This window comes from Stomoxys calcitrans, chromosome 1, assembly GCF_963082655.1.
Source record: "Stomoxys calcitrans chromosome 1, idStoCalc2.1, whole genome shotgun sequence".
In the NCBI taxonomy this organism is placed as follows: domain Eukaryota; kingdom Metazoa; phylum Arthropoda; class Insecta; order Diptera; family Muscidae; genus Stomoxys; species Stomoxys calcitrans.
The window spans coordinates 243757500-243777385 of record NC_081552.1 but is presented as its reverse complement, the minus strand read 5'-3'; the positions used below and the strand labels follow the sequence as shown (position 1 = coordinate 243777385).

Below are 19886 nucleotides of genomic sequence, written 5' to 3'. Positions count from 1 at the left end.
ATCCCAGATCGGTTTATATGACAGCTATATCAGGTTATGGGCCGATTTGAACCATACTTGGCACAGTTGTTGGATATCATAACAAAACACGTCATGCCAAAATTCATTCAAATCGGATAAGAATTGCGCACTCTAGAGGCTCAAGAAGTCAAGACCCAAGATCGTTTTATATGGCAGCTATATCAGGTTATGGACCGATTTGAACCATACTGGGCACAGTTGTTGGATATCACAACAAGACACGTCGTGCAAAATTTCATTCCAATCGAATAAGAATTTCGCACTCTAGAGGCTCAAGAAGTCAAGACCCAAGATCGGTTTATATGGCAGCTATATCAGGTTATGGACCGATTTGAACCATACTTGGCATTGTTGTTGGATATCATAACAAAACACGTCGTGCCAAAATTCATTCCAATCGGATAAGAATTGCGCCCCCTAGAGGCTCAAGAAGTCAAGACCCAAGATCGGTTTATATGGCAGCTATATCAGGTTATGGACCGATTTAAACCATTCTTGGCATAATTGCTGGATATCATAACAAAACACGTCGTGCCAAAATTCATTCAAATCGGATAAGAATTGCGCCCTCTAGAGGGTCAAGAAGTCAAGACCCAAGATCGGTTTATATGGCAGCTATATCAGGTTATGGACCGATTTGAATCATACTTGGCATAATTGCTGGATATCACAACAAAACACGTTGTGCGAAATTTCATTGCAATCGCATAAGAATAGCGCACTCTAGAGGCTCAAGAAGTCAAGACCCAAGATCGGTGTATATGACAGCTATATCAGGTTATGGACCGATATGGCCCATTTACAATACCAACCGACCTACACTAATTAGAAGTATTTGTGCAAAATTTCAAGCGGGTAGCTTTACTCCTTCGGAAGTTAGCGTGCTTTCGACAGACAGACGGACGGAAGGACAGACGGACGGACAAAGTTTGTCTTTAGATAAAACATTACCTAAATCTTGGTCTCTAGAGAATAGTTCAAGGAAATTTTCTCTCTATAAAAAATATCACTGAAATTTGTTTTTATCTCTAAAGAGGAAATTTTACTGACTTTTTTTCATAGCATTTTTTCTCTATAGAAAATTTGATTGAAATTTTTTATTTAAAGAAAACTAGCTGGACAGGGCCCGCTCCGCTGCGCCTTCTTTAACTCTCTAATATCTTTTTAGGGTGGGGACACTTCGCCCTGAATGTTCTACTGTAGCCGAAGTCGTGCTACTGTAACCGATGTCGTGCTACTGTAGCCGAAGTCGTGCTACTGTAGCCGAAGTCGTGCTACTGTAGCCGAAGTCGTGCTACTGTAGCCGAAGTCGTGCTACTGTAGCCGAAGTCGTGCTACTGTAGCCGAAGTCGTGCTACTGTAGCCGAATTCGTGCTACTGTAGCCGAAGTCGTGCTACTGTAGCCGAAGTCGTGCTACTGTAGCCGAACTCGTGCTACTGTAGCCGAAGTCGTGCTTCTGTAGCCGAAGTCGTGCTACTGTAGCCGAAGTCGTGCTACTGTAGCCGAACTCGTGCTACTGTATCCGAAGTCGTGCTTCCGCCTATGACGCTGAAAGCCTGTGACCAAACCCTGGTGAGAACTTCGGATAAAATTGAAAGCGGTGGTTATCCCCTCTTAATGCTGGCGACATTGGCGAGGTACCTTGCCATGCATGGTCATCTAAAAAATTCTCCCCAAAGAGGTGTTGTACTGCGGCACGCCTTTCAGACTCGGCTATAAAAAAGGTCCTTTATCGTTGATAAACTCAACTTGGATCGGAAAGCACTCATTGTTGTGTGAGAAGTTTGCCCCTGCTCAGTTCCTGAGCAAACTTTTACTCTTCTCCCAACTGCCTTTCTTTTGAGTCCCATATTACCGTATTGGTAAATATTTCGGGTTTAGGAGGTATTTCGGGGGTGGCCATTAAAGTAAATATAAAAATCGTGCTCTACTATCAGAAACATTTCATATGAGTCCCATAATGGCATGATCGGTAAATAAGTTGTGTTTGAGGGTGGGGTGGACCCTAGGGACTTTGTCCAGAAAATGAATATAAATTTCTCCAAAGTCAATAAATTTCCAGCCCAAATAGCTTTTATATAATAGGAAGGTATTTTGGGGTGGGGCGGTTCCCCAAACACATGGCTTTATATTGTCGTGATTTGGCGGCCCCCATCCCTAACAATAGAAATAATTTTTTTTGTGACTGTTAGAGTGCAAAGAATTTCGAATGAATCGTATAACCAATCTCCGAGATCTGGTATCTTTGAAATTAGAGTATTGTGAAGTGCTTTTTAGAAGAGATATTTCGACGCAAATATGGATATCAAATTCATGTCCACTCCCAAATCCCTTTACTTTGAACCCCATTCTGTCATGGTCGGTAAGTATGAACCGTTTAGAGGGTGTTTTGGGGCTGGGGAGGCGCTTTGCCCTGAAAATAGATATCAAATTCGTTCTTTACTCCCAAATACCGTTGATTTGAGCCCCATATTGCTATAGTCGGAAAAAAAGTTCAGTTTAAGGAGTGATTTAGGGCGTACCCCCGAAAATTGGATATCAAATCCGATTTTCTACTCTCAAATACCTTTCATTTAAGTCCCATATTGCCATAATGGGTCAATTAATCTATTCGACGTATTTTTAGGAGGAAAAGAGCCACCTTGACTTGAACGCAAATGTTAATGTCATATTTTTAATCTACTCCCAAATATCTTTCATTTGGGGTGATATGCCCATTTGGGAGGGTATTATGGGGTGAGGCGCCCTGCCATTACTTGGACCTAATTTTGTGTGCCATATTTGTAATCTACTGCCGGATACTTTCCATTTGAGTCCCATATTGATAGGAATGTCGAATAATTCTGTTTAGAGGTGTTTTTGGGTTGGGGTGGCCCGTTGGGCACTTGGACCCAAAAATTTAATTTGAAATTCTTTTTCTAGTCTCCAATACCTTTCGTTTGATACCCATATTGTGCCTAGTAGTCCACTTTTGATTTTGGGTGGCGTTTTTGGTGTAAGGAGGAGGGTCAGCCACCATCCGATATCTAAAATTATATAACCTATGTTTCCTTTTTTTGATTCTACGGAACAAACAAACAAACCGAGTCTCGTATAGTCATGAAGGGTCATATGCCAATTTGGGGCGTTTTTGGTCGATCTGATTTTGTATGCCATATTTCATTTAAGCCCCATATTTATATGAACGATCAATTTGTCTGCTTTTAGAAATTTTGAGATTAGGTAGACTTCCTGGGTACTTGGACCCAATTTTTAATTCCATATACGTATTCTACTTTTCAATACCTTCCATTTCATATCCACATTGTCCTTGTCGGTCCACTTTTGATTTTGGTTGGTGTTTTTGGGGTAAAGGGGGAGCGTCCGCCCTCTTCCAATGTCATGAAATTATAAAGCAAACTTCTTCTGCATGACCATATTCGTAATCTACTCCCAAATACCTTTCATTTGAGTCTCATATTGTCATGATCGTCCAATGAACCTATTTTAGGGTGTTTTGGAGTTAGGGCGGCCCCCCAGTTAGTTGGACCCAATTTTTAAGATGCAATTCGTACTCTACTCCTGAATACCTTTCATTTGAATCCCATGTTGTCCCGATCGATCCACTTTTAGTTTTGGGTAGTACTTTTGGGATAAGGGGGAGGGTCCGCCCCCCCTCCCGATATCAACAAATTATATAGCCTACGTTTCCTACCAGACCAACCGACACAATCTGTGCAAAATTTCAAATAATCTTTTATATATAAGATTTCACTGAAATTTTGTCTTTAAAAAAAATTTTACTGAATTTTGGTCTTTATTTTTGGGTTGTACTTTAGGGGTAGAGGGGAGGGTCCGCCCCCCTTCCGATATCAAAAAAGTATATAGCCTATGTTTCCTTCAAGACCAGCCTACACAATCTGTGATTTAAAATAATTTTTTATATATAAGATTTCACTAAAATTTAGTTTTTAAAAAAAATTTCACTGAATTTTGGTCTTTAGAAAAAATTTCATTGAAATTTTGTCTTTAGAAAAAATTTCATAGAAATTTTTTTAGAGAAAATTTTATAGAAATTTTTTCTTTAAAGAGAATTTCATAGAAATTCTTATCCTTAACATAAAAATTCATAGAAATTCTTATCCTTAACATAAAAATTCATAGAAATTTTTCCTTTCAATGAAATTTTCCCTTCACACAAAATTTTGGTGAAATTTTCCCTTCACACAAAATTTTAGTGAAATTTTCTCTTCTGACAGAATTTCAAGAAATTATCTTTTAAAGACAAAATTTCAGTCATATTTTTCCTTAAGAGAAAACTTTACTGAAATGTTTTCTTTAGAGAAAATTTTACTGACATTTTTCCCCCTGCTGGGACGTCTCGCTGAGTCTTTCAAAATCAATGCATATACAGATGACCTTCTCATCCTGGTTGAAGGAGATTCCAGACTTGCGCTGGAAACTCGCGGTGAGCTTGCCATTGGCATTGTGCGCGAATGGAACGATCGTGTTGGTACAAACTTCGCGGAGGACAAAACCGTTACAATGTTGCTCAAGGGCATCTTGTCGTGGAATCGTCCACTCACGATTCGATCTGGTGGAGCTAGCTTCAGGAACGTAGCACTTGCAAAATATTTGGGAGTGACTGTTTCAGAGAGAATGGGTTTTCTAGTCCATTTGAAGGAAAAGATGACTGGAGTAGCCGGAATGCTTAACCATTGTTTTGAGAAGTGTTTGGGGTCTTAGTCGTCGCGCTGTTCGGTCCATATATGGTGGTCTATTTATTGCTTGCGCATCTTATGGAGCGCCTGTATGGCACGGAATTGCTGCGACAGTCTTAGGACGAAAGAAGATCCTCTCTCTTGTCAGAGGAAAGTTGATACCAAACATGCTCATTTCAATACCATACGGTATTGATAGTAAAGCAATACCGTATGCTACAAAAACAATACCGAATGGTATGGATGAAACATAAAATGATGCTGGCTTGCTTGCCTGTGTGTAGGACTGTTTCGACAGATGCACTACAGGTATTGCTGGGCGCGCCCCCGCTTGATTTACTCGTGAGTTACATGGCCGTTCTGTATAGTGTGAAAAATGGTTCTGAGTTGGCAGATGGGGATGGGTTAGGTGGCTCATGGCACTCGTTTTGGATGAACAGTGATAATGTTCGGGTGACTTACGAATTTATTCATGACGCGAAGTTCGTACGAGACCGCCTGGACTTTAGCTTCGGCCTAAGTCTGGGCTTCATACTGACTGGACATGGCGCCCTTAATGCATTTTTGCATCAGAGGAACTTATCCGCGACTGATGTGTGCGACGGTGGGAGACCTGAGGCCTGGAAGCATGTACTCTCGGAATGCCCGTACTATGCAGTCATTACAGATTTAGGCGTGATGGGGATTAGCGAGGTGGTGTGGAATTTTAGTAGGGACCTTGAAGACGAGACGACTGTTGCAAGGCTGGCCATCCTCTACCCGGGAAGTATTTATTAGGAGACGGACAAGACTTAGTGGAGGCATGAATACACGCTAGTTATCTATGACGAGGTTTTGCTATATTGGCGCGACTGGGTGATTTGGTGCTGCGCATGACACACATTGGGATGGGGAAAAAAAAAATAAGTGGAAATAAGTCTGCCATTTTGGAACGGATAGATATATCTTTACATGGTTATAGCTGAGGTGTTAGCCAGTTTATATGGGCCCTAGAAGTCCCAAGGGCCCATTGGTGGGCTTCAAAGTTTGTCACCTCGGCCCTACAACATTTTGTTGTTAAAAGCGCATTTATGATCCGATTTTCAAAATTTTTTCTTTGCTGGAAAGTGCCTAAATGTGCGCGATACCTTTGATAGTGATCAAGGAATTTGATAAACAATTTTTTTTTTGAAATTATCGCTATAACCCTGTAAATTTTCAGCTATAATTGTGTAAAATTTCGTGAAGATATCTCTATTCGTTCCAAAATGGCGGACTTATTTTCACTACTATTTTTCCTTTTTTTCTCTATCCCACTGTGTGACATTGCCTGGCACCTGCCTTGCCCATGTTGATGCTGCGGCGTTTGCCCATTGTTGTTTCCCGTAGCTTTTGTGGTCATGTTCGGTCATCCATGAGGGTGGCGTGGGTGATTGTTGAGTCCCATGTTGGAGTTGATACGTATGGCTTGGCCTGTGAGGGCTGCCCTGTCTTGTTTGTTTTTATCGTCCTGATGTATGTTGTTTTGGGGTGGAGGCCACCGTAGCGCAGAGGTTAGCATATCCGCCTATGACGCTGAATGCCTGGGTTCGAATCCTGGTGAGACCATCAGAAAAATTTTCAGCGGTGGTGTTCCCCTCCTGATGCTGGCAACATTTGTGAGGTACTACGCCATGTAAATCTTCTCTCCAAAGAGGTGTCGCAGTGAGGCACGCCGGTTGGACTCGGCTATAAAAAGGAGGCCCCTTATCATTGAGCTTAAAACTTGAATCGGACTGCCCTCATTGATATGTGAGAAGTTTACCCCTGTTCCTTAGTGGAATGTTCATGGGCAAATTTTGCAATTTTGTATGTTGTTTTGGTGCATACTTTCGTATGCTGGCTTTAGATCGGCTTAGGGTGATTTATTTCTCCCAGGTAACCAGTCTGGAACAGTTTGTGGTCCAATTGGTAGTAGTCTTTTAAAGGTACGAAGTCCGACCGGAGACTTTAATCTGGTATCACGGGTGTCAGGAGCCCGTGGAACTTCGATTCCAACCTGACAATGGTGAGGTCCCAATGGGGAGCAACATGGTGGCTGTGGTTTGTACCCAAATCGCGGGTAGGGCATAAACTCGGCGTGTAGTTGCGTTTTCAACCGGGTGCCGTGACCCATAGATCGCAAGGAATCTTAGGTAGTGCGCTCCTAATCAAGGATCAAAATTCCCATGAAGGATCAAAATTCCCAAATTGGTACTCAGGTGTGGGTTACCGCATGTGGGGGCATTGTATTCACCCTTGGGCCTGGCAGGTTTGGACCGTGATGGCAGGCATCTGCGTTAAACACGACATTCGTGGCTGTGATTTGTACCCAAATCGCGGGTAGGGCATAAACTCGGCGTGTAGTTGCGTTTTCAACCGGGTGCCGTGACCCATAGATCGGAAGGAGTCTTAGGTAGTGTGTTCCTAACCAAGGATCTAAATTCTCATGGGGGATAAAGGATCAAAATTACCAAATTGGTACTCAGGTGTGGGTTACCACATGTGCGGGCGTTGGTAGACGCATTGTATTCACCCTTGGGCTTCGCGGGTTGGGCCGTGATGGCAGGCATCTCCGTTACATAAATCCTGAGTTTCGAGGGCGGTAACAGAGTTTCTCAAGGATCAAAATTACCAAATTGGTACTCATGTGTGGGTTACCACATAAGGGGGCGTTGGTAGACGCATTGTATTCACCCTTGGGCCTCGCAGGTTTTGGCCCTGATGCCGGGCATCTGCGTTAAACACGACATTGGTGTCCACATAAATCCTGAGTTTCGAGGGCGGTAACAGAATTTCTCAGGATGAAAATTCCAGACAATTTCTCAGGATCAAAAATCCTGAGTTTCAAAGGCGGTATCAGAATTTCTCAAGGATCAAAATTCCCAAATTGGTACTCATGTGTGGGTTACCGTATGTGAGGGCGTTGGTAGACACATTGTATTTGAAAAAATAAATGTTGCGAAAATTTCATAAAAAATTTTATTTAGCTAAAAATTCAGAAATTTTGTCTCTAGAGAAAATTTTATAGAAATTTTTCTTTAGAGAAAATTTCATGGAGAAAATTTCATTTCATCAAGAAATCATGGAAATTTTGTCTTTAGAGAAAATTTCATTCAAATTTTTGCTTTACAGAAATTTCACGGAATTTTTTTTCTTTAGAGAAAATGTCAGAAATTTTGTCTCTAGAGAAAATTTCATAGAATTTTTGTCTCTAGAGAAAATTTTATAGAAATTTTGTCTTTAGAGAAAATTGCAAATAAAAACTGTTTTGGGAGAAAATTTCAAATTTTTTCTTTGGAGAAAATTTCACAGAATTTTTTTCTTTACAAAAAATTTCATTCAAATTTTTACTTTACAGAAATTTCACTGAATTTTTTTTTTGTCTTTAGAGAAAATTTCATAGAAATTTTGTCTCTAGAGAAAATTTCATAGAATTTTTGTCTCTAGAGAAAATTTTATAGAAATTTTGTCTTTAGAGAAAATTGGAAAGAAAAAATTTTTTAGAGAAAATTGCAAAGAAACTTTTTTAAGAAAATTTCATATTTTTTTTCTTTGAAGAAAATTTCATAAAAACTTTTGCTTTAGAGAAATTTCACTGAATTTTTTTCTTTAGGGAAAATCTTGTAGAAATTTTGTCTTTAGAGAAAATTTTATTGAAAATTCTCATTAAGAGAAAACTTTATTGAAAATTTTCATTAAGAGAAAATTTTATTAAAAATTTTCTTTAAGAGAAAATTTAATTGAAATGTGTTTTTTTTAGAGAAGATTTCATGGAAATTTTGTCTTTTGAGAAATTTTCATGGAAATTTTGTCTTTAGAGAAAATTTTATGGAAATTTTGTCTTAAGAGAAAATTTCATGGGAATTTTGTCTTTAGAGAAAATTCCCATGGAAATTTTGTCTTTACAGAAAATTCCCATGGAAATTTTGTCTTTAGAGAAAATTCCCATGGAAATTTTGTCTTTAGAGAAAATTCCCATGGAAATTTTGTCTTTATAGAAAATTTCATGGAAATTTTGTCTTTATGGAAAATTTCATGGAAATTTTGTCTTTAGAGAAAATTTCATGGAAATTTTGTCTTTAGAGAAAATTTCCTGAAAATTTTGTCTTTGGAGAAAATTTCATGGAAATTTTGTATTTAGAGAAATTTTGTCTTCATGGGAATTTTGTCTTTAGAGAAAATTTCCTGAAAATTTTGTCTTTGGAGAAAATTTCATGGAAATTTTGTATTTAGAGAAAATTTCATGGAAATTTTGTCTTTAGAGAAAATTTCATGGGAATTTTGTCTTTAGAGAAAATTTCATGGGAATTTTGTCTTTAGAGAAAATTTCATGGGAATTTTGTCTTTAGAGGAAATTTATTGGAAATTTTGTCTTTAGAGAAAATTTCATGGAAATTTTGTCTTTAGAGAAAATTTCATGGAAATTTTGTCTTTAGAGAAAATTTCATATACATTTTTCTTTAGAGAAAATTTCATGGATATTTTGTCTTTAGAGAAAATTCCCATGGAAATTTTGTCCTTGGAGAAAATTCCCATGTAATTTTGTCTTTAGAGAAAATTTCCATGGAAATTTTGTCTTTAGAGAAAATTCCCATGGAAATTTTGTCTTTATAGAAAATTTCATGGAAATTTTGTCTTTATGGAAAATTTCATGGAAATTTTGTCTTTATGGAAAATTTCATGGAAATTTTGTCTTTAGAGAAAATTTCATGGAAATTTTGTCTTTAGAGAAAATTTCCTGAAAATTTTGTCTTTGGAGAAAATTTCATGGAAATTTTGTATTTAGAGAAATTTTGTCTTCATGGGAATTTTGTCTTTAGAGAAAATTTCCTGAAAATTTTGTCTTTGGAGAAAATTTCATGGAAATTTTGTATTTAGAGAAAATTTCATGGAAATTTTGTCTTTAGAGAAAATTTCATGGGAATTTGTCTTTAGAGAAAATTTCATGTAAATTTTGTCTTTAGAGAAAATTTCCTGAAAATTTTGTCTTTGGAGAAAATTTCATGGAAATTTTGTATTTAGAGAAATTTTGTCTTCATGGGAATTTTGTCTTTAGAGAAAATTTCCTAAAAATTTTGTCTTTGGAGAAAATTTCATGGAAATTTTGTATTTAGAGAAAATTTCATGGAAATTTTGTCTTTAGAGAAAATTTCATGGGAATTTTGTCTTTTGAGAAATTTTGTCTTCATGGGAATTTTGTCTTTAGAGAAAATTTCATGGGAATTTTGTCTTTAGAGGAAATTTATTGGAAATTTTGTCTTTAGAGAAAATTTCATGGAAATTTTGTCTTTAGAGAAAATTTCATAAACATTTTTCTTTAGAGAAAATTTCATGGATATTTTGTCTTTAGAGAAAATTCCCATGGAAATTTTGTCTTTAGAGAAAATTCCCATGGAAATTTTGTCTTTAGAGAAAATTCCCATGGAAATTTTGTCTTTAGAGAAAATTCCCATGGAAATTTTGTCTTTATAGAAAATTTCATGGAAATTTTGTCTTTATAGAAAATTTCATGGAAATTTTGTCTTTAGAGAAAATTTCTGGAAATTTTGTCTTTAGAGAAAATTTCCTGAAAATTTTGTCTTTGGAGAAAATTTCATGGAAATTTTGTCTTTAGAGAAAATTTCATGGAAATTTTGTCTTTAGAGAAAATTTCATGGAAATTTTGTCTTTAGAGAAAATTTCATGGATATTTTGTCTTTAGAGAAAATTTCATGGAAATTTTGTCTTTAAGAAAATTTCATGGAAATTTTGTCTTTAGAGAAAATTTCATGGAAATTTTGTCTTTAGAGAAAATTTCATGGAAATTTTGTCTTTCGAGAAAATTTCATGAACATTTTTCTTTAGAGAAAATTTTATGAACATGTTTCTTTAGAGAAAATTTCATAAACATTTTTCTTTAAAGAAAATTTCATGGAAATTTTGTCTTTAGAGAAAATTTCATGGAAATTTTGTATGAAAATTTCATAAAATTTTTTTGCTTTTAAAGAAAGTTTCCTAGATTTTTTAAAGAAAATATCTTTGACTTTTTTCCCCTTAGAGGAAACTGTTTTGATTTTTTTTCTTTAGAGAAGATTTAGTTTTGTATGCAAAAAAATGTTTAATTATTTTTTTAGAGAAAAATTAAAAAAAATTTTTTTTTCTAAAGAAAAATTTTCATTTTTTCTGAGTGTATAACAAGCGTACCGCAATAATATTTCGCTATGCTAACAGCAATCACGTTACTGTCATTAGTGGCAATAATGCCCATGCGGATGACTTGCGATAATATCCTACTATTCTAAAAATAAAACATTCCTGTCAAATGCTTTGTTGTTTTGTCGTCTTCAACAACCATGTTCCAATGGCCCCAACACACAGACAGTCAAGTCTTGTCACCTAGCCTCATTAACTGCAGCAATGCCCATACATTTGAGTTAGGTCAAGATCAGCATTGTTTAAAGTCCCACAACCAAGACATTGTCCCTTTGAGGCAAACTGCAAAAAAAAAAAACCTCTGAAACGCGAACCATAACAAACCACAAAGGAAAGGAGGAGTACCTTTCGAATATTTTTTTCCCCCGAATAAGAAAGAACAAGTTGGACTGCATTCCTTAAAAGACGGAGACGGGGGAAATTCAAAAATTACAGCAGTAGTACACACCCGTCGTGGAAAAACGGCAACTGAACAACAATCGAAAGGTAACTGCAAAACTCCTATGGAGTTGGCAGGTTAGTTGATGAAGGGCCGCTACTGCTGCTGCTGCTGTGGCCGGGGCTGCTAGGTCGGCATGCATGCGATGGCCTTGAAACATTGTGGCCAATTAAACCACAAAAATACCGTTTGTTCACACTGCCGTTGATGCGGTTGCTGCACTTTGCACTCGGAGTCTCTCTAACCATGGCACATGGACAGATGCCCAGAGTCAACCAAAGACAAAAACCACTCAGAGATTGATCTCAAAGATGTGTGCAGGAGGTGTGCAGAATAAAAGGGAAAACAAGGAGACTATGAAACCCAATAACCTTGACAAAGGGAATTTTACTGGCCAATTGATAGAGAGCAGAGTAGGACAACACCATCAACTTTAAACTCCACAGGCGCACATGGGCACACTCATCCCTAAGTTTGCCTATAAAGCGGTTTGATTATAAGGCTTTTGTTGCTGCTGCTGCTGTTGTTGTTGTTGTTGTTGTTATTATTGTTAGTAATGGTGGCTGATTTAAGATTATATTCTTCGCCTCCATTTGACCATCGTAGTCAAGTCAAGTCAAGTGAAGCATCAGTTGAAGAGGTGCAAGTCATTAGCATCATTCTTGGATGGCATTCTTATGGGGTATGCTTGAAACAAAGAACGCCAATCAACAGTCCCCCTTCTAGTGGACGATGCTGTGGTTAAGAGTAAACAACTCCTTGACGTTTATTTTTAAATTATGTGCGTTTTTTTTTTTTTTTTTTGTTTTGCAGAGCTTAATTCGCATATTCTGGATAATAGAATGGAAAATTCCCAGGACAAGTTATACATATTAAAAGTGAAAAAAAACCGAGGTTAGGAAGATAAATGAGGGGAAAAATTGGGAAAAACAAATTCTAAGGCAACTATTTTTAGATTTTCATTTATGTTACCCTTCAAAATTGTAATAACTTTGGCTGTTTAAGTGCAAATCGAGCAATGTGAGCAACATGGCAGCTATTAGGTTGCCCAAAAAGTAATTGCGGATTTTTTAAAAGAAAGTAAATGCATTTTTAATAAAACTTGGAATGAACTTTAATCAAATATACTTTTTTTACACTTTTTTTCTAAAGCAAGCTAAAAGTAACAGCTGATAACTGACAGAAGAAAGAATGCAATTACAGAGTCACAAGCTGTGAAAAAATTTGTCAACGCCGACTATATGAAAAATCCGCAATTACTTTTTGGGCAACCCCATAATATCGTAATCTGAAACGAATCACCATAAAATTTTCATGCAAATTTCGCAAGGATTGGTTGGTATTACCAAAAATCGGAAATTGGGAGCCATATGTAAATCTGAGTTGATTTAAACCAAATTCCATACACATAATAAAAGTCATAGAAGAAGAAATTGTGCAAAATTTTGAAAAGATGGGTTGCTAAATGCTCCTTCAACTGTTTTAGGTGTGAAAATCGAGCGATATGTACATTTGAACAATCAAAAGAGAATCTTTCGTGTCAAATTTCTTGTGGGTAGGATAAGAAATGAATGCATATTGGTCTAAATCGAACGAATATGCAAATGCTTCCCCTGAACATTCCCCAAAGGAACGGGGGCAAACTTCTCACATATCAATGAGTGCAGTCCGATTCATGTTTAAGGGACCTCCTTTTTGTGGCCGAGTCCCAACGGCGTGCCGCAGTGCGACACCTCATTGGAGAGAAGTTTTTCATGGCATAGTACCTCACAAATGTTGCCAGCATTAGGAAGGAAAAACCATCGCTGAAAAAATTTTTTTCATTGTCTCGCCAGGATTCGAACCCAGGCGGACATGCTAACCTTTGCGATACGGATGGTGCATAATGATCCCGTGGTGAACAAAAGGGTACTAAATTTTTTGATATCTGAAAGGAGGGGGCGGACCCTTTGCGATACGGATGGTGCATAATGATCCCGTGGTGAAAAAAAGAGTACTAAATTTTTTGATATCTGAAGGGGGGGCGGACCCTCCCCTTACCTTAATTTTCAGAAACGCCAGATCTCGGAGATGGGTGGTGCGATTTAAGCGAAATTTTGTGTGCTCTCTTATAGTAACATACAAACAAAAATTTGATATCCAATGGGCAGGTTATCCAATGGTTTCGGATGGAGTACTTAGGGGGGACGCCCCACCCCAAAACCTACCAAATATATATATATACACCAATCACGACAATATGGGACTCAAATGAAAGGAATTTTAGATAAGAAAACGTATCTTATATCCAATTGTCGGACCAAGTGCTAGGGGGATCACCCCAAACCCCCAAAAACACCCCTAAATCTGACATATTTACCGATCATGGCAATATGGGACTCAAATGAAAGGTATTTGCGAGTAGAATACGAATTTGTTGTCCAAATGTGGGATCAAGTTTCTGGGGGTTCACTCCTTCCCCAAAACACCCCCTAAACAGGACTTATTTACTGACCATGGGAATACGGGGCTTAAATAACAGATATTTGAATGCAGAATACGAATCTGATATCCAAATGTGGGACCAAGTTTCTGGGGGGTGGACCCCTTCCCCAAAACCCACCCCCCAAACAGAACTTATTTACTGACCATGGGAATATGGGGCTTAAATAAAAGGTATTTGAATGCAGAATACGAATCTGATATCCAAATATGCAACCAAGTGTTTGGGGGGCCGCCTCTCATCAAAAACCTCCCCCAAAGGGAACAAATTTACGACCATAGCAATATGGGGCTCAAATGAAAGATCTTTGGGAGTAATGCACGAATTTGATATCAATATTCGGGAAAAGTGTCTATGGGGCTACCCCACCCCCACAACACCAAGCAGATAGTAAGTATTTTCTGACTATTGCAATATGAGGCTCAAATAAGAGGGTTTTTAAAGTGGAACACGAATCCGATATATACTTTCAAGGCCAACTCACTGAGTTTCCGCCCATCCCCCAAAACACCACCCAAACCGGTCATTTTTGCCGACTATGGAAATACGGGGCTCAAATTAAAGGTATGTGGGAGTAGAACACATATCTGATATCAACATTAGGGAAAAACTATTTAGGGGACGTCCCACCACCATAACAACCCACCAATAAGGACGTATTTGCTCACCAAGACAATTTGGCTCTTAAAGAGAGTGGAACTAAATATTCATAGTTTTTAGGTCCAATACGCCAATCCGGACATATTTGCTGACTGTTGCAATAAGGAGTTTAAATGAGATTAGAAAACGAATTTGATATCCAATTATGAGGGCAAAGGCAATGTGGGGTTTAAATAAATGATATATGGATATATGAGAATAGAGCACATTGCTGATGTATTTTCAGGGCTAAGAATTTGGGGGACCACCCCACTCCCCAAAACACCCCTAAATTGGGCATATTTACCGACCATGACAATGTGGGGCTTAAATGAAAGGTATTGGGGGTAGAGCAAGAATTGATACCCATTTTCGGTACCAATTTTCTGGGGGTCTACCCCTTTCCCAAAATACCCCACAAACAGCTATTTTTTAGTGACCATCGCAATATGGGGCTCAAATAAAGCTATTTGGGAGTAGAATATGAATTTGATATCCAAATGTAGGACCATGTATTTAGGGCATCACCCTTTTCCCGAAACACCCCCAAAGGGAAAAAAGTTTTCGACCATGCCAATATGTGGCTCAAATGAAAGGTATTTGAGATTAGAAAACGAATTTGATAACCTATTGTATTTTGGGGCCATGTGTTTCGGGGACGCCTCATCCTGTAAACTCCTCTTAAGCAATATGGCAGTATGGGTTTTAAAGAAATGGTATTTGAGAGAAGAGCACGATGCTGAAATTTTTTTCAGGGCCAAGTATCGGGGGGACCACCTCTCCACCGAAAACAACACTAAATCAGATATCATGAGAATATCGGGCTGAAATGATGTATTTTTTGAGTGGAGTACACCTTACATCCAAACTTAAATTCGTAGACCAATGGAGATCACATGGGATTCAGAAAAAAGGCACTTATATTGTTAAACTGTTAGTCAAGCGATATACTATTCTCGTAGCATGGTATTTCACTAAAAGATCTTTGATTGTCGAAACTAAATATTCCAAGGAAACTTTTGTCCCATATAAAGTAAAAGAAGGCGCAGCGGAGCGGGCCCGGGTCAGCTAGTAAAGTATATATTGGGTTGCCCAAAAAGTAATTGCGGATTTTTCATATAGTCGGCGTTGACAAATTTTTTCACAGCTTGTGACTCTGTAATTGCATTCTTTCTTCTGTCAGTTATCAGCTGTTACTTTTAGCTTGCTTTAGAAAAAAAAGTGTAAGAAAGTATATTTGATTAAAGTTCATTCTAAGCTAATGCATTTACTTTCTTTTCAAAAATCCGCAATTACTTTTTGGGCAACCCAATATATTCTTGATCGTCATGACATTTTAAGTCCATCTAGCCATGTCCGCCCGTCCGTCTGTCTGTCGAAAGCACGCTAACCGCTTGAAATTTTGCACAGATACCTTTTATTAGTGTAGATCGGTTGGGAATTTTAATGGGCCGAATCGATCCATGTTTTCATACAGCTGCCATATAAACCGATCTTGGGTCGTGATTTCTTGAGCCTCTAGAGGGTGCAATTATCGTCCGATTTGACTGAAATTTTGCGTGAGGTGTTTTGTTATGACTTCCAACAACTGTACATAACCTGACATAGCTGTCATATAAACCGATTTTGGATTTTGACTTCTTAAGCCAGTAGAGCGCGCAATTCTTATCCGATTTGGCTGAAATTTTGCATGATTGGTACATAACCCTATATAGCTGCCATATAAACCCCAGCTTTGACTTCTTGAGCCTCTAGAGGGCGCAATAACTATCCGATTTGGCTGAAATTCGGCACGACGTGTTTTGTATATGACTTCCAACAACTGTGCTAAGTATGGCGCAAATCGGTACATAACCTGACAAAGCTGTCATATAAAGCGATCTTAAATCATGAATTCTTGAGCCACTAGAGGGCGCAGTTCTTATCCGATTTGGCTGAAATTTTGCATGACGTTTTTCGTTATGCGTTTCAACAACAGTGCTAAGTACGGTTCAAATTGGTCCATAACCCTATATAGCTGCCATATAAACCGGCCTGGGGTTTTGACTTCTTAAGCCTCTAGAGGGCGCAATTACTATCCGATTGGCTGAAAATCGGCATGACGTTTTGCGTTATGCGTTTCAACAACAATGCTAAAAGTACGGTTCAAATCGGTCCATAACTCGATATACCTGCCATATACCTATCTTTACCTATCTTTAAGTTTCATTTTTTGAACCCCTAAAAGGCGCTTATCCAATTTGGCTGAAATTTTGTTCAGCGGCTTCTATCATGACCTTCAGCATACATGTCAAATATGGTTTGAATCAGTCTATAGCCTAATGCTACTCCCATATAAACCGTTACCCCTCTTTTACTTCTTGAGCCCCTAGAGGGCGCAATTCTTATCCGAATTGACTGAAATTTTACACAATGACTTTTACTATGGTCTCCAACATTCAATTCAATTATGCTCCAAATCGGACCATAGCATGATATAGCTCCAATACCATAGCAATTCTTATCTTCTATCCATTGTTTGGCCAAAAAGAGATACCGGGAAAAGAACTCGACAAATGCGATTCATGGTGGAGGGTATATAAAATTCGGCCCGACCGAACTTAGCACGTTTTTTTTGTTGTTTTTTTTTTTGTGTGTTTTGTTAGAAGCAAAAAAAGGAAAACCCATCCAGAGCAATGTCGTGTTTTTTTATACCCACCACCGAAGGATGGGGGTATATTCATTTTGTCATTCCGTTTGCAACACATCGAAATATCCATTTCCGACCCTATAAAGTATATATATTCTTGATCAGCGTAAAAATCTAAGGCGATCTAGACATGTCCGCCCGTCTGTCCGTCTGTCTGTTGAAATCACGCTACAGTCTTTAAAAGTAGAGATATTGAGCTGAAATTTTGCACAGATTCTTTTTTTGACCATAAGCAGGTTAAGTTCGAAGATGGGCTATATCGGACTATATCTTGATATAGCCCCCATATAGACCGATCCGCCGATTTAGGGTCTTAGGCCCATAAAAGCCACATTTATTATCCGATTTTGTTGAAATTTGGGACAGTGAGTTGTGTTAGGCCCTTCGACATCCTTCTTCAATTTGGCTCAGATCGGTTCAGATTTGGATATAGCTGCCATATAGACCGATCCTCCGGTTAAGGGTCTTAGGCCCACAAAAGCCACATTTATTATCCGATTTTTTTGAAATTTGGGACAGTGAGTTGTGTTAGGCCCTTCGACATCCTTCGTCAATTTAGCTCAGATCGGTCCAGATTTTGATATAGCTGCCATATAGACCGATCCTCCGATTTAGGGTCTAAGGCCCATAAAAGCCACATTTATTATCCGATTTTTTTGAAATTTGGGACAGTGAGTTGTGTTAGGCCCTTCGACATCCTTCGTCAATTTAGCTCAGATCGGTCCAGATTTTGATATAGCTGCCATATAGACCGATCCTCCGATTTAGGGTCTAAGGCCCATAAAAGCCACATTTATTATCCGATTTCACTGAAATTTTGGACAGTGAGTTTTCTTAGGCCCTTCGACTTCCTTCGTAAAATTGGCCCAGATCGGTTCAGATTTGGATATAGATGTCATATAGATCAATACTCCGATTTATGGTGTAAGACCCATAGAAGCCACATTCATTATCCGATTTTGCTGAAATTTGGGACAGTGAGTTGTGTTAGGCCCTTCGACATCCTTCGTCAATTTAGCTCAGATCGGTTCAGATTTGGATATAGCTGCCATATAGACCGATCCTCCGGTTAAGGGTCTTAGGCCCACAAAAGCCACATTTATTATCCGATTTTGCTGACATTTGGGACAGTGAGTTGTGTTAGGCTCTTTGATATATTTCTTCAATTTGGTCCAGATCGGTTCAGATTTAGATATAGCTGCCATATAGACCGATTTCTTGATTTATGGCTTTGGGCCCATAAAATGCTCATTTATTATCCGATGTCGCCGAAATTTGGAACAGTTAGTTAAGTTAAGCCCCTTGACATACTTCTGCAATACCGCACAGATCGGTTCAGATTTGTATATAGCTGCCATATAGACCGATATCTAGGTTTTAGGTTTTGGGGCCATAAAAGACGCATTTATTGTCCGATGTCGCTGAAATTTGACACAGTGAGTTTGGTTAGGCTCTTCGACGTCCTTCTTCAATTTTGCGCAGATCGGTCCAGATTTGCATATAGCTGGCATATAGACCGATCTCTCGATTTAAGGTTTAGGGCCCATAAAAGAGGCATTTATTGTCCGATTTCGCCGAAATTTGGGACAGTGCTTTGTGTTAGGCATGTTTATGCAACTTGGCCCAAATCGGTCCGGATTTGGATATAGCTGCCATGTAGACCGATATCTCGATTATAAATCCATAAAAGGCGCATTTATAATCCGATTTCACTGAAATTTGACACAGCGACTTATGTTCGGCTTTAGTTTAGATCGGTATGAGGTATATGAGTATAAGGTATGAAATTTTCACCGAATTTTGATGAAAGGTGGTTTACATATATACTCGAGGTGGTGGGTATCCAAAGTTCGGCCCGGCCGAACTTAACGCCTTTTTACTTGTTTATAATGCGATGCGTGTACAACAAGAAAAGCACCAGAGATAACTAATGAGTACTTATGAAAAAACGAACTGTCCCCCATATAGAGACATTTATACCGGTGTTTTCACTGGTGTTTTCACCGGTGTATTCTGCGAAAAGAAAAATACCTCAAAGCAGCCACGCAATGGACTAAAATGACTGGCGATATGACCGGTGATTTATATTAATAGGGGTGAATTTACCCCAAACTTCCAGCAGGGTGGAGTAGGTGTATTTGCCCTTCACTGTTTTAGGGTATGATGCAGATCAGGCCATATTTAGGTATAGCCTCCGTATAGGTTGATATCTCGAGTTTAAGACCGATATCAAAACGATCCATAGGTACTTCATGGGATTTTTCGTTCGGTAAGGAATACTTAGTCCATTCCCGAATAGTTTTAGTTTGAGTTACACATATCTTGATCGCTTTTTAGGGCTTGAGATGGGGTGCGCTGAGGTACTCTTCATTTTTCACTATTATTGATAACAAAATCGTTTTCTACACTTAAAGATCTTTCATATGAGTTTATATGAGTTTAACTTACTGGGCGACCCACTAAACATTTCGAACTTTACTGCCAAAGTCCTTTCATTCTAACTCTATGTTGCATCGATTATCTTACATATTAGCGTTGGTGGTGGTGTTTTGGGTTAGGGCGGCCCCCAAGACACTTAGCCCCCAATGTGGATAGCAAACTCGAAGTCTACTCCCAAATAACTTTAATTTGATTCCCATATTTTCCCAATCATATTATACATCATTTGAGCGTTTTTGGAAATAGGACTTCACCTTTAGTCTTCATAATTTTTCTTTTGAAAA

The 19886-nt window shown here is 38.3% G+C and overlaps 1 protein-coding gene across 1 annotated transcript in view; it reads left to right on the top strand.

The window, feature by feature from the left end:
* Nucleotides 1–19886, top strand: part of LOC106092767 (nuclear migration protein nudC) — a 108341-nt gene that overhangs the window by 81926 nt on the left and 6529 nt on the right. The gene's annotated exons all lie outside the window — the stretch shown is intronic.